A 16,720-nucleotide genomic window follows, 5' to 3' on the forward strand; every position below is an offset into this window, starting at 1 on the left:
TTTTTCAAACAAAGATAACAAAAGAGGAGACAAGAGGGCGGGGGGAGGGGGGAGGGAGAGAGATTAACCTACTATGTAGTAAACTTCTTCGTTTATCATTTGAGTTTTCCATTTATTAACTAGTAATTATTATAAACTCATGTGAAATTGAAAATCAGTAGCTAGTTAATTAGATCATTGAAATTGCATGAAAAAAAAAAAAAAAAAATTCCTATTATTATTGAAAACTAGTAGAATCATCAAGTTAAGATTGGTTAAGAGAGAGAGAGAGAGAGACAGAGAGGTACAAAATACAATAGAATTATCAGTCTATACCCGAATCATAATCTTATTCAAAATGGATTGAAAAAGTCCGAAACTAAATTGAGTTTCACAAAAACTATTAGGCTCTTTTTTTTTTTTCTTCTTTTGTTTTCTTTTCTTGAGTCATCTATCTCTGGAAAAACTTTTAGTTTTTCCTATTTTTCCATTTTGTAGGAAGGGGGGGGGAGAGAGACCAAACCTCATTATCACAAACCAATGAAATTCATTTAAATTAAAATCACATAGTAGCCAGTTTGAGAGCAAAAGAAAAAGAAAAAGAAAAAAAAATTCAATTCAATTCAATTCAATTCCACAAGTTTATCAGCTTGTTGATCTTATTGCAAAAAAACAAAAAATCAAATACTATTGTTTTATTTTACAAGTTCCTGGGTTTCATCAAGAACAATCATAACTTACACAATATATATATATATATATATAAACAATAACCATGGGGGGTGGGGGGGGAAGGGAAGAGTTAAGATATTACTCGGACGTATACGTCCGAATCAACTGACTAACCAACCAAAGTGTTAATTTATATTAGAAAAGTTTAAAAAATAAACAATAGAATAACGTATAGTATTATTATTATAGATATTAATAAGGTTTTTTTCTATTGTAATCTTTACGATAAATAATCAATGAAAGATTATAAACTAGCAAAGGTTGCAATTGGGTATTGGAATTGGAATTGGTATTGAAATTGTTTTTTTGATTTTCATTATTAACCGCGGTTCAAAAAAAAAAAAAAAAAAAAAAAATGAGTGTAGAATTTTCAATTTCAATTTCGCCTCTAAAAAAAAAAAAATTAGCTTTTTTCAACGGAGTTTAAAGTCCGGGGTATCAATGATGATTAATTTGATTTAATGATAACTAATCTAGTTTACAAAAGAAAAGATATAAGTAATTAAATCAATGACCAGTGATTGTATAAATTTAATTGTTCAACGTTGCTCATATATATATATATATAATGTAGGTGAAATATCTATACTTTCATTTTTATTTTGTTTTGATTTGATTTGGTTAAAAATATCCAAAAAAAAAAAAAAGGAAAATTTTTGCAAATGCATGTATACAAGATCTTTCATTTTGTTAACTGATTAGTTCTACTTCAATTCCACAACCACCCAAGATATATCTTAAATGTTCACTCCACCCCCCTCCCCTCCCCTCCCCCTTTTTTTTTTTGCTGTTAAAAGAGAGTAATCAGTTAATCTACTATTATATGTCATAAAATCTGTCCACTTTTTTTTTTTTTTTTTTTTTTTTTTCCAGTAAAGAAATTAACTAGTAACGTTGAATCAAAGGGTTTATATCTTTCAGGCCCATTTCTATTGTTTCAACAACAACAACAAAAAAAAAAAAAAAAAAAAATTCCATCAAAGCACGTGATCAAATAGTTGTTACAAAATTTTGAGTTTCAATTTTTTTTTTCGGGTGGCCAATTCCTACAACAATTTAAACCACAAAAAAAAAAAAAACGATCCGAAAGGATGATGATGAGATGAAATGAAGATTGATGATGCAAATATCTGGTGATTCATTCATTCATTCATTCATTCAATTATTACTTCAAACAAACAAAAAACAAAGGAAGATCAAGAAATAACACAATAAATAAATAATTATGTGTCTATTATGTGTCTGTTCTTTTAGTTTTTAGAACATAATGGCGAGGAGGAGGAGGAGGAGGGGAATACGAGGGATACGGGGAAGGATACTGAGGAAGATAAATAGTAATATATATATCGGTTGATGCGGGTGACAATTGGTAGTAAAAAAAAAGGTGGCTAACATTTAACAACAACAACAACAACAACAACAACAACGGAGATTTGTATAAAATGGGTTGATCAGTAAAAGCTAAGACCAAGAAAAAAAAAACAAGACGGAAATATGTTTCAAGATATGATGATAGTGGTAGTGGTGGTGGTAGTAGAAGCAAAAGCAAGAGGGTGGTGCGTGGAAGAAGTGGCGGTGGCAGTGGCAGTGGCAGTGGCAGTGGCAGTGGAAGTGGCAGTGGCAGTGGAAATTAGATCTCTACTGTTGAAGGCAGTAAGATGCATTCACTATAGTATAGATAAGATGTGATAATGAACTGTGATTGGTTAAGATTAGGTATATGCAGGATAGTGTTTCTGTATGGTTGCAGCAATCGATCATAATACCGAAAAACTTAGCGACGAAGGAAGTGAAAAAATTTTTTTCCCCTCTCTTTTCATTTTTGTCAGCTGTTAAAAGAGAAAATATATAACAACAACATGGTGGTAGCGGCTAAGACTCATAATAACAGTAGTAGGTGTGGCGGGTACTACAACTATAAAACAAGGGATCACAAAAATTTACTACCAAGGATAATTGCCAAATTGTCATAATTCACAATAACAACAGCAATAGAAGAAAGACGAAAGCCACTCTCTCACTCATACTATTGTAATCAGAAGATGGACCACTGAAGGAGAAAAAAAAATCAGCTAACAAAGATGAAATACGATTTTGTGTCATATACATTACATGAAAATATTTTTTCACTTCTTCTTCTTTTTCTTCTACTTCTACTTCTTCATCTTTCTACCAAATATATAAATACTTTAAATTATTTCCTCCTTCTTGTCTTTCCTTTTTTCTTTTATTTTTTACTTTCTTTTTTACTTTCTTTTATTTATATTAATTATCTATCAATTGAATCTTTATCTAATTAAATTACAATGTTTACTAGAGCTTTTTCCCAATCTACTAAAACTTCTTTCCAAAAAGCTGCCATTAAAAAATCAATTCCAAGACCAACTACAGCATCAGCCGCCAAAATAATTGTTAATAAATGGCAACCAAGTAATGGTAATTCATTTAGATCATTTGCTGAATATCGTATTAAAGTAACTAATCAATCACCATTAGCTATTGCTGCTAAAAATCAACTTCCCAAATAATCCCAATTAAAATAACTTTTTTAAATTTTAAATTTAAATTTACATTCAGGTTTACACATTCACATTCACTTTTTTTTTTTTTTTCCATTTAATATGTCTTGGATATCAAGAAACAATAATCATTCAGTTCAGTTCTCAATTTTTTTTTTGCTTTTTTTTGAAGAGAGGGGTGTAATGATAGGATAGAGGATTCTTTCATTATATTTCTTTTGTTCATTCTTTTGTTCATTTTCATTTTCATTTTTTTCTTTGATCAATATTTTATTATTATTAATCTTTAGTTATTTACTGGATAGTTAAGAAGATTCATCATCATTATTAGTATTATTATTAGGAAGAAAAATAGAAGAAATTTATATTGTATAGGGGAAGGAAAAATATATATCAATTTGTAAAATAAATATTAAACAAAAATATGTGGGAGGGAGGGGGGGGTGGGAGGTCTCTCGATCAAAAAATGAATATTGTCTTGGTTTACCACTAATACTACATACAACACTTGGTAAGCTTTAAAGTTTTCACTGTTTTATTACGGTTTTTTTTTTTTTTTTTAGTCTTTTCTGTTCCTCCAAGGAATTTGTACTTAAGTTGATGGTGTTTTCTGTTTCAGTTGTTAATTAGATAGTAGTTGGACAGACTACCAACATCGAGAATTTTAACAATTATAATGATTGTAAAGGTACGATATAATATTAAGTTTATATATTGTCAAATACTTAAAACTTCCAAATCTCTTGCACTACCTTCCATTCTTCCATTCTTCCATTCTTCCTATTCTTTCTAATCTTCTTAATCGTTTTTCCCCACATGTGGATTCTTTTTTTTTTTTTTTTTTTTTGCAGTCTCTTTTTTTTTTTTTTTTTTTTTTTTTACTTCAACTTGCATATGCAAATCCGGAGCAACGGACAGAGAAGACAGAGAGACAGACAAACAAGATCTCTTCTTTTTCTATTGCTTATGTATCTCTGGTTACATTATCTTACTCAGAGATACATGACATAACTACTATGAATTCCCTTTTCAAGTGTAAGGGTTGAGAGATTACAAAAAGCAGTGTTTTACATGGATGTGCATTTCATTTGAGAGTATTTCGTATCTCGTCTTTAATGTTATCATTTCTATCAACTAACCGAAAACAAAAAAGTCTCTTTATCTTTGGATATTTTCTTTTTTTTAACTCCTTTTTCCTCTTGTTTGTATAAACTAAAATATTATGTTGTCAAGACAATACATATAATATATATAGTAAATATCAACAAGGTTTAACCCACTATTGGCTTTTGATAACACTACTAATTGATGAAACAAAAGGACAACAGTTCGGTATCCTCGTGACCTTTGTAGTCTTGCCTTGATCACTACGGGAAACCTCGTTTTTTGTACGAGCCGTAGCGGTCTCAGCAAACTACCTAAGTATACCTAGTAATCTAGGTCCAGGTCCCTTTCCTCCTTACTCGCCGTAGTGGTTTCGGGTTAGATCAAGGAACCAATGTTTGACGCCAGAGATGGTACAAGTGTTGGCAACCGGCACAACCGTACCCCAGGATAGGATCAAACCGTCCCAGCGGTGGCTCTCGTACCCCCACTTTGTACCTAACGCCCTGCTTATGAGAGATGCGCTGCACTATGGAGAAGAGTTTCGAATCCGTGGATCACCAACTACATCTTCCTCGGACCTACTACTTCCTCCCAAATAGCACCATTCATAACATCGTATCTCCTATCCCCCAGAATATCGTATCCTATACATAATATACAAGTAATATATATCAAGACCTTTTAAGCTAGCAAACAAGGTTTTATAATCAGCTTTTGAAGACCAATATAATACAGCAGCAACTTATTATTTGTTTTTATCTTTTTTAATTCTTTTTTATATTCTTTTATCTTTTTTGATCGTTTTTGATCTTTTTTCTATTTTTCATGCCTTATATCATACTTCTTTATAACTTGTTTTATACTTTTATGTCTTTTTTTTATATTTGTTTTGCATTTTTGCATATTTTTTATTTTGTTTTGCGTTTTTGCATCTCTTTTCGTTCATTTTCATTTGACAGTTTGATAATATAGCATCTTTTATAAATTATTAAGCAATACCTTGGTAATATATTGATTCAATAGTGAATGTAAGGATAGGTTTTAATTATGATTAGCAGCTTCAGCAAGGAACTTCAATTTCTAGGGAGATTTGTATTTAATATTGATTGGACAGTTAGTTTTAATTTATTCTTAACGTGAATTTATGACTAGGGAATAATAATATCAATTTTCAAATCTACTTCAGGAGTCTAATCATATAACAAATCTATTATGCATTTTGTTTTTGATTTTTTATATTTGATTATATTTTTTTTTTTAGTTTTGATTTTGTATTTTTTTGCATAATGTGCTCCAACAAGTATTCAAACAATAGGTTCCAGGCAAGTTAAAAGAATCAGTTTATGAAATTGGCTTTAAAATCAACATGAGGAGTCTTATCTGATATACCATTAGTTATACTAAGCGTCATTTTTTTAATTTGTATTTTTTTCATTTTTTTTTTTTTGCATTTTATATTTGTATTTGTGTTTTTTAACCGCCTATTGTGCTCCAATAAAAATTCAAGTAACAGTGGAAAGCGCCTTGGTTATTCATCTACTTTCTGAATGGAAATGGATTTGGAAACATGCTTTAGGAGTCTATTAATTTATAACAATTATGTGTTTTTTTTTTTTTTTTTTAGTATTCTTTTCATCTTAATTTATATTTTTATATTATTGATTTGTTTCTTTTCCACATAATGATGCTCCAATAACAATCCAAACAGCAGCAGTGAATAGCGCCATGGTTATCCATATTGTTACCTGATGATGTTGATTTTATTAACCGCTTGAGGAGTCTTATTTTATATAACAATAACCCTATTATGCGTTCTTTCTTTGTATTTTTTTTTTTTAATCTATTATTTATATTTTTATATTTTTGATTTGTATTTTTAATCGCATAATGATGCTCCAACAAGCTTCCATATAAGAGATAAGATTCCTGGTTCCTTGAATGAATGAAATGGATTTTGAAAGTTGATTGTAAATGAAAAGAAGAAAAAAAAAAGTGGTGGAAAATTGCAAAAAAAAATTGGGCGCCAACAGGAGTTTATATAGTTTTGTAAATTTTGTCGCAAATATAAAGAATTATTTAGTGTAGCAAATCAAAATTGGTTGCAAAACCTTTCTGTGTAAAGTTGAAAATAACTAGCAGCGGCAAATTTCAAGTAAGGTAAAATACAATTAATAAGCCTATTTGTATTCATTAAAACAGCATTTGAAGCAGATTACAATGCTTTTCTTGTTTAGAAAGCACAATAAAACAAAATGAATTGATCATACAAGATTTAGAAAAGTGAAAGTCAGCAGTAGTAGTATTCAGAAATATGGCAGGTATCTAGTGATTCTATAACACTAGAGTCATGTCGTCTGAATAGAAACAATGAGCCCTTGAACATTTCAGACCGGCTGTTGAACTAACATGGTCATATGAACAAAACTTATTCTCTTTAGTGTATAAATTACCGCCAAAGCGTCAATGAATTTCATATCACCCACAAATAAGACATACAAAAATATGTATGTCTTTTAACGTATGGTGTATTGCAATATCATTCACAATTTAGTTTGAAGAATCCAAGGAAGGCCAAAGGTATCTGCAACCATTTGAAACAAACAAGCATCGGTCCATAGATGTGAAAGATACTGTACTGACAAAACAGAAAACAGTTACCTCTTGCTATACAATAATTTACCACAAAAGATGTCCATTCTTATTCTTGCAAGTGCATATTTCCAAATACTGGTGATGATAATGAAGAATTGGCTAGTTTATCTGTTGTCTGTTATTTGACAACTGGAGTAGTCAATCATGTTTGTTTAGTGAAGTAAATAATGTAATAATACTAGTCAATAATCTCTTCATTATAAAACAGTCACTTCTATGATATACTCGACAACACAGCCAAAGTAGAAGTAAACAATTCATTACCAGTTAACTCATCACTCTCAGTATTCCCCAAAAATTGAGATGGCTCTCTATTCCCACTTCCAATTCCCTGTTCAGTAATAAAAACCTTGCGAAAAGATACAAGTAAAAGGTCATCCATTCTAGTAATTTTGGTTCCATTCTGATTTTTCATATATAGTTCATTCAAGTGAATTTGCAAAGGTTGAAATACACTTAGCACGTAAAACCTGATATAATTATTATAATATCTCCATGCGTTCAATATCAAAGTTTGTAAAGATATTTTCAATGGTTCGGCAGTTTGCACGTTGTGACTCAATACTGTCATCAATTTTTCGAACAAATCTGATAACTGTCTGTAATCAAAGTCGTCCACCTTACCACGGCCCAAACTTGATACACTTGATCTTGTTTTCAGTCTAAAACTTTTATCGTGATCTAATGATGCTCTTTCATTGGGCTGGTGTAAACAAAAGCTCTCTTTTACAAAACTTGCAATTTCTTCCACATTTGCATTCAATATTGGACGCATGCTTACCTTTCGACCAGAGTCGGATACGGAAAAGGATGGGGTGAATAGTGGTTTCAAGTAATAATAAAGGTTCGAATATATCTTACTATCTTTTTCGTGATCTAATTCGCTTTCATATATGCCCAATCCAACTTCTGTTTGGTGATACTTGTTTAACTTATTCTGGATAAACAGATCTGCTGGCACAAGCATTTTCTTATGAATATCCAAAAAAGAACTGTTTGTATGGTCCATATTAGTCTCTCCATCTTCAATTGAAATATTTGGGTTGGTGAAATTATAAATCTGAGCTAGTTCAGGATTGCTGATTATTGAATTTGAGCTGTTTGAGGAAAGACATAAAGTTGTCTTGGATACTTTTGACAAGTCATCGAACTTACTGGACAAAGGTGTCGTGCCAGTCGCAACCAGATTGGTATCTTGCTGAAAACTGCTGCCATTGTGATGAGATCGATGAAACAAACTATGAAATGTGGTACTCATTGGCGAGCTCATTGAGTTCTTTCTTGACTTATTCACCTCTTTCAGCAGATTACCAGTTACTATTTTCCGAAACGAAGAGTTATCTTCACTTATTGAGCTACTGGTATCCAAAAACAATTCTGGTTTACGACTGCTTTGATTCTTGGAAAACTTTAACTTCTGGGCAATCTTCAACCTATTGCCACTCTTGCTTGATTCAGATGGAGACTCAGATTCTCGAAGTGTCTTTGGGGAGCTATCATCATCGCTTAGAGAACGATAAATTGAAATGTTAGATGACGACTTATTTCTAGTGAATAGCCTGGATAAAGCATTGCTTGCTTTAGTGGTTGAGTTAGTTAAGTTTGATGAAAACGAGGTGTTCGTATTTAGTTTTCTCAAGGTATTAAAATCGACATTAGCAATTTGTGAACTTGAAGGAGCACCATGTGTTTTTGTTGATGATGAAGCATTCGACTATTTAAATATCGATGAACTGCGAGATTCTTGATTAGGAACTTCAGACATTGTGTAATACTACACAAGTTTCACGATTTTAAGAATGTTTGAATAAAGTAGTGTGGTGACTGCCAAGCCTTGTTTTCTCCTTATAAATGATTCAAATTATGGAAGTCTAACAAAGATTCACGCAAGGGATAGCTGAATTAGTAGTGGTACATGCTTATAATGAAAGGGTGCCAACAAAAAGCTCATCTTCAAAGTTGAACTCAAGTTTTGACGAGTCTCTTTTCTATTTGGCTGTTATACGCGAAACCAGTTGTCGTGGATGACACAATACCATTGTCAGTACTTTCAACACGGTTCTTATTTAAAGTGCATATCCATTCAAAACTGTGCAAGAATGAAGCTTTACAATGAGTGTATTAATGCACTTTGGAGTAATAAGATTTATATGTCTTTATTGTGTATTCCCGTCCATGTTAACCGTCTAAAGTTACAGTTATTTGATTGCTCAAGCTTTTTCTACTTGGAACTTCCCCTATACGTTTAGCTGAGGAGAAAGAGTGCCAATGAATGTGTAGGAATACCCACCTATGTCATAGCTACGATCAGTCTTTATGAGCTACTGAAGTGTTGAGTGTAAATGTACAAATTAATGTACCTCCAAACATTATTGAATTCAAGGCAATTTCGAGAATTTCTGAGTTGTGTATATTTCTCAAATTCCCTCGTCAAAGTGATAAACCACCACTCCTATTTTATTCAGAGTAAGCTTATTTCTGTACAACATTCCCTGGTTGGCGTGTATCTTTCTCAATAGTAGTAGTTATGCTAAGAGTTTTCGTGTTTACTCAGGTGAGATATTCGTAACGTAGATTACACAAAAATAATTTGTATGGCGCGTTTTTCTTGATAATCACCAATGGTGTTTTATAAAATTGTATCTTGCACGATCAATGAAGAATACACCAGAAGTTAGACAATTTGAGCTACAAGTCTTAATCAAAGTTATCTGGTGTGTGTCCAGTAATATCAGAAGCTATTGGAGATACTTGGCTAAGTAAAATAAGTGTAGAGTCTGGCTATCTTGGTGACTAGTTTGGATTAATTATTTGCAACTACCAATTTTGTGTCACATGTTTTTAATTCTACATTTTTTTATATTTTGCAAAAATATTGAACCAAACTTTACTTCAAACTTTCTACAATAGTTGAATTTCTAACTCGTTGTCCCTATTTTCTCTAAAACACCTCCTAAAAAAAGCCATTTGACTATTTGGCTATTAAATAACATTAACTTCAATATTTTGAGTCCACAAAGGTTCATTTTGATGCTCAAATATGGCCATCAAATACTTGTACACGTGAGATAGTCATACAATTTGAGTCATTGTCACAAGATGATTACGAGTCATCCATGCCTAAATGGTTAAAACACTACTAATGTTATGCACTACCTGTGGCCATCACACGATGAATACGTGTACTTTGCATTTCTTAATTACGTGTTTGTTTACATTTCCTCTTCCTCTTATGAAACGCGCAGAAATATATCAACACGACAAACATTCATCCCTTTTGACCCACCACATTTCTTTTCCAAATAGTTCAAACTACCGAAATCAACAAAATGGTAGTATTTCACTTTCTTATAATTTATAGTAGTGAACCGTGCTAAACAATTTCAGGCAATCTGTGTGTATATAATTACCAAGTGACTCACATACTCAGAAGTACTAACTGTTTTCAGATATAATGTACCAGTAAGTTCTTTCCAAATAAATTAGAATAGTTTATTCTACCAAAATATTTTGGTCATTTTTGGATTAGAAACTATTACCACATACCTTACATCCAAGGAGGTTCCTATTTATTGGACATTCATATAAATTAGCGTAATGAAAACCACTGACACACATAGCACTCCCATTGAGAGTCAACACCTTTGAGATGATCCACATATAGAATGAAATCAACTTGGTTTATTTCCACCTAGATACACACACTAAAAACTCCTGAAACATTTAGGATATTTTCCTATTAATGACAATTTCAAGTTAATTCACACACAAGAAACTACTCACTACTTTCAGGAACCAATTGCTAGTACTTTATTTCTAGTTAGAACTCTTCGAGGAACTTCAATGGGTCCAATAATTTGGAGATGTGGCATATATATTGGTTTAATCCGATATCATTATGGCTACAGGATGGCATTTTTTATACATACTTCTATTCAAACTAATTACAGTTAAATTTAAAACTCATGGTCTATATCAGAGAATCATAAATAGACAACTTAATCGTTAAACAGAACCAATTTCCCAACATCTAAATTATGTAAGCACACCTGTTAATTCCCTTATAAAAACGGCCTTTTTTATTGTAGCATCTCTAATAATTCGCCTACCTCAGTCACTGTTTGTGTGCATAATAAAGATTTGTCTTGGCTTCAAAATGGTGTTGGTTTGGTCGTTGTAGCGCATCTATTGGTCGAGCAGTAGTCAAAACTAAAATCGGTGTGTTTCTTAACTATGGCCAAAACGGCCTTTTTTGTCCCACAGCTTTCATCTAAATAGGTTTTCAAACAGTATCTAACGGCTTTGGTACTCACATTTTGTGGTTCCAAATCGGCACTAGCCTTACCATTTACTCGTCTATACTCGATCTTCTGTCAACAATAAACCACTATTTTGACCCTTAACTATGGCCAAAACGGCCTTTTTTGTTCTACAGGTCCTGTTTAAAGACCTTTTTCAATGGTTCTCTCGGTCTTAGTAGTTACATCCTGTGGCTACAAATCGGCACCAGTTTGATCTTTGTAGCGCAGAAACTGGTAATTTGGTGGCTCGCGGATCAAAATGTTTTTTTCTTAACTATGGCGAAAACGGCCTTTTTTGCTCTACAGGTCCTGTTTCAACACCTTTTTTAACGGTTCTTTCAGTGATAGATAGTTACATCCTGTGGCTACAAATCGGCACTAGTTTCACCTTCGTAGCATCAATACTCGTTGATCCATTCTTCGCCAACCAAAACACGGAGATGGACCACCAAAATATTTTCTTTAATAACTCCTCCAATTCTCAGCCGATTTAAACCAAAGTTATACCCAATAATCTAGATTGATGTCGGTTCAAATCGGCCCTAGTCTGGTCTTTGAAGACGTCCTTGTTCACCAGTAATCGCTGTTTTTCCAAAATGCCCTGCGCACGACTTTTCTGGCCATCTCGCACTTTTTGCCCTCCAACAATGAAAACACCATTGATCAAATCAATACTCTCGGTTCCAAACTCTATAACCTTCCTCTACAAATCGGCACCAGAGCCCCCAAATTCTGACTTCAATTCGTTGACCTACAGAAAGGGGGTGCTCTTAACTATGGCAAAAACGGCCTTTTTTGTCCCAGAGAACATGCCACAACTGATCTTTGGATCGGTTATGACGGCTTTAACAATGTTCATGTTTGGCTACAAATCGGCACCCATTGGGCAGTTTTACTGCTCCAACTGGTTGTACCATTACAAACGGAGTTTACGAGCATGCTCTTAACTATGGGCAAAACGGCCTTTTTGCTCATACAGCTCCCAACTAAATGCCGCTACTAAACATACTCTCGGTTTCAACAACCACAACTGTAGCCTACAAATCGGCACCTGATTGGCTCTTGTAGCACCCCTCTACCGCCCACACTTCAATTTCCATCCTTAACTATTGCGGAAATGATGCAACTCCGAAATATTGGTTTTTGGGCAATATCTCCACCAATATTGGAGCTACTTCAACAGTACTGGATTTGGCAGTTGCTTACAAAATGCGCCTTTAATGTGACCCGACTTCCACAAGTCTAGCACATATATTGGTGGAGTTATTGACGATTTTAGAGTTTAATTAGCGTTTTTGGCCCATTTGGTAGCGATTTTTCAAAAACGATTGACCAAAACTAAAAACACAGCGTGTGCATTCAATACATTACCTACGTTTACCAAATCGTCGGGTATATACCCAAAAAATGCTGGCTACAGATTGATACCAAAAAAGCCAGGGTTGGCCTAACAAAAAATAGCTGTACAGACTACCCCCAATTTTCACTATGTAAAAGACCACATTATTGGTAATGGAGCTTCGAATATAACATGTATTCCTACAAAACTCTAACGGTAGTTTCTCCAAACTGTTAGCTACAAATAGGTCTTTGAAAGAGTATGGTAGCATTAAAATTGATGTTTCCATGTCCAACGGAATTAACTGGCAGGGCTCCCTGCTATTTTTTACCAGAAATTTGTTAAGAAAAAAGGCATAATAAAAACGGCCTTTTTTATTGTAGCATCTCTAATAATTCGCCTACCTCAGTCACTGTTTGTGTGCATAATAAAGATTTGTCTTGGCTTCAAAATGGTGTTGGTTTGGTCGTTGTAGCGCATCTATTGGTCGAGCAGTAGTCAAAACTAAAATCGGTGTGTTTCTTAACTATGGCCAAAACGGCCTTTTTTGTCCCACAGCTTTCATCTAAATAGGTTTTCAAACAGTATCTAACGGCTTTGGTACTCACATTTTGTGGTTCCAAATCGGCACTAGCCTTACCATTTACTCGTCTATACTCGATCTTCTGTCAACAATAAACCACTATTTTGACCCTTAACTATGGCCAAAACGGCCTTTTTTGTTCTACAGGTCCTGTTTAAAGACCTTTTTCAATGGTTCTCTCGGTCTTAGTAGTTACATCCTGTGGCTACAAATCGGCACCAGTTTGATCTTTGTAGCGCAGAAACTGGTAATTTGGTGGCTCGCGGATCAAAATGTTTTTTTCTTAACTATGGCGAAAACGGCCTTTTTTGCTCTACAGGTCCTGTTTCAACACCTTTTTTAACGGTTCTTTCAGTGTAGATAGTTACATCCTGTGGCTACAAATCGGCACTAGTTTCACCTTCGTAGCATCAATACTCGTTGATCCATTCTTCGCCAACCAAAACACGGAGATGGACCACCAAAATATTTTCTTTAATAACTCCTCCAATTCTCAGCCGATTTAAACCAAAGTTATACCCAATAATCTAGATTGATGTCGGTTCAAATCGGCCCTAGTCTGGTCTTTGAAGACGTCCTTGTTCACCAGTAATCGCTGTTTTTCCAAAATGCCCTGCGCACGACTTTTCTGGCCATCTCGCACTTTTTGCCCTCCAACAATGAAAACACCATTGATCAAATCAATACTCTCGGTTCCAAACTCTATAACCTTCCTCTACAAATCGGCACCAGAGCCCCCAAATTCTGACTTCAATTCGTTGACCTACAGAAAGGGGGTGCTCTTAACTATGGCAAAAACGGCCTTTTTTGTCCCAGAGAACATGCCACAACTGATCTTTGGATCGGTTATGACGGCTTTAACAATGTTCATGTTTGGCTACAAATCGGCACCCATTGGGCAGTTTTACTGCTCCAACTGGTTGTACCATTACAAACGGAGTTTACGAGCATGCTCTTAACTATGGGCAAAACGGCCTTTTTGCTCATACAGCTCCCAACTAAATGCCGCTACTAAACATACTCTCGGTTTCAACAACCACAACTGTAGCCTACAAATCGGCACCTGATTGGCTCTTGTAGCACCCCTCTACCGCCCACACTTCAATTTCCATCCTTAACTATTGCGGAAATGATGCAACTCCGAAATATTGGTTTTTGGGCAATATCTCCACCAATATTGGAGCTACTTCAACAGTACTGGATTTGGCAGTTGCTTACAAAATGCGCCTTTAATGTGACCCGACTTCCACAAGTCTAGCACATATATTGGTGGAGTTATTGACGATTTTAGAGTTTAATTAGCGTTTTTGGCCCATTTGGTAGCGATTTTTCAAAAACGATTGACCAAAACTAAAAACACAGCGTGTGCATTCAATACATTACCTACGTTTACCAAATCGTCGGGTATATACCCAAAAAATGCTGGCTACAGATTGATACCAAAAAAGCCAGGGTTGGCCTAACAAAAAATAGCTGTACAGACTACCCCCAATTTTCACTATGTAAAAGACCACATTATTGGTAATGGAGCTTCGAATATAACATGTATTCCTACAAAACTCTAACGGTAGTTTCTCCAAACTGTTAGCTACAAATAGGTCTTTGAAAGAGTATGGTAGCATTAAAATTGATGTTTCCATGTCCAACGGAATTAACTGGCAGGGCTCCCTGCTATTTTTTACCAGAAATTTGTTAAGAAAAAAGGCATAATAAAAACGGCCTTTTTTATTGTAGCATCTCTAATAATTCGCCTACCTCAGTCACTGTTTGTGTGCATAATAAAGATTTGTCTTGGCTTCAAAATGGTGTTGGTTTGGTCGTTGTAGCGCATCTATTGGTCGAGCAGTAGTCAAAACTAAAATCGGTGTGTTTCTTAACTATGGCCAAAACGGCCTTTTTTGTCCCACAGCTTTCATCTAAATAGGTTTTCAAACAGTATCTAACGGCTTTGGTACTCACATTTTGTGGTTCCAAATCGGCACTAGCCTTACCATTTACTCGTCTATACTCGATCTTCTGTCAACAATAAACCACTATTTTGACCCTTAACTATGGCCAAAACGGCCTTTTTTGTTCTACAGGTCCTGTTTAAAGACCTTTTTCAATGGTTCTCTCGGTCTTAGTAGTTACATCCTGTGGCTACAAATCGGCACCAGTTTGATCTTTGTAGCGCAGAAACTGGTAATTTGGTGGCTCGCGGATCAAAATGTTTTTTTCTTAACTATGGCGAAAACGGCCTTTTTTGCTCTACAGGTCCTGTTTCAACACCTTTTTTAACGGTTCTTTCAGTGATAGATAGTTACATCCTGTGGCTACAAATCGGCACTAGTTTCACCTTCGTAGCATCAATACTCGTTGATCCATTCTTCGCCAACCAAAACACGGAGATGGACCACCAAAATATTTTCTTTAATAACTCCTCCAATTCTCAGCCGATTTAAACCAAAGTTATACCCAATAATCTAGATTGATGTCGGTTCAAATCGGCCCTAGTCTGGTCTTTGAAGACGTCCTTGTTCACCAGTAATCGCTGTTTTTCCAAAATGCCCTGCGCACGACTTTTCTGGCCATCTCGCACTTTTTGCCCTCCAACAATGAAAACACCATTGATCAAATCAATACTCTCGGTTCCAAACTCTATAACCTTCCTCTACAAATCGGCACCAGAGCCCCCAAATTCTGACTTCAATTCGTTGACCTACAGAAAGGGGGTGCTCTTAACTATGGCAAAAACGGCCTTTTTTGTCCCAGAGAACATGCCACAACTGATCTTTGGATCGGTTATGACGGCTTTAACAATGTTCATGTTTGGCTACAAATCGGCACCCATTGGGCAGTTTTACTGCTCCAACTGGTTGTACCATTACAAACGGAGTTTACGAGCATGCTCTTAACTATGGGCAAAACGGCCTTTTTGCTCATACAGCTCCCAACTAAATGCCGCTACTAAACATACTCTCGGTTTCAACAACCACAACTGTAGCCTACAAATCGGCACCTGATTGGCTCTTGTAGCACCCCTCTACCGCCCACACTTCAATTTCCATCCTTAACTATTGCGGAAATGATGCAACTCCGAAATATTGGTTTTTGGGCAATATCTCCACCAATATTGGAGCTACTTCAACAGTACTGGATTTGGCAGTTGCTTACAAAATGCGCCTTTAATGTGACCCGACTTCCACAAGTCTAGCACATATATTGGTGGAGTTATTGACGATTTTAGAGTTTAATTAGCGTTTTTGGCCCATTTGGTAGCGATTTTTCAAAAACGATTGACCAAAACTAAAAACACAGCGTGTGCATTCAATACATTACCTACGTTTACCAAATCGTCGGGTATATACCCAAAAAATGCTGGCTACAGATTGATACCAAAAAAGCCAGGGTTGGCCTAACAAAAAATAGCTGTACAGACTACCCCCAATTTTCACTATGTAAAAGACCACATTATTGGTAATGGAGCTTCGAATATAACATGTATTCCTACAAAACTCTAACGGTAGTT

The 16,720-nt window shown here is 34.8% G+C and overlaps 1 pseudogene, besides 4 other annotated features; it reads right to left on the bottom strand.

Annotated features, from left to right (window-relative positions):
- Nucleotides 1–5,691: 5,691 nt before the first annotated feature.
- Nucleotides 5,692–11,049: a repeat region (RB2 region).
- Nucleotides 5,692–16,720: part of a repeat region (core RPS domain of MRS consists of five partial RPS units of 1934 bp each, plus one partial RPS unit of 1358 bp; orientation = reversed) that runs on past the window's edge.
- CD36_43670 lies at nt 7,204–8,754 on the bottom strand (annotated as a pseudogene).
- Nucleotides 7,204–8,754: a sequence feature (in-frame stop codon).
- Nucleotides 11,055–16,720: part of a tandem repeat (RPS (RePeat Sequence) domain; last RPS unit is partial;~RPS_6) that runs on past the window's edge.

Source organism: Candida dubliniensis, chromosome 4 (assembly GCF_000026945.1).
Source record: "Candida dubliniensis CD36 chromosome 4, complete sequence".
Lineage (NCBI taxonomy): Eukaryota > Fungi > Ascomycota > Pichiomycetes > Serinales > Debaryomycetaceae > Candida > Candida dubliniensis.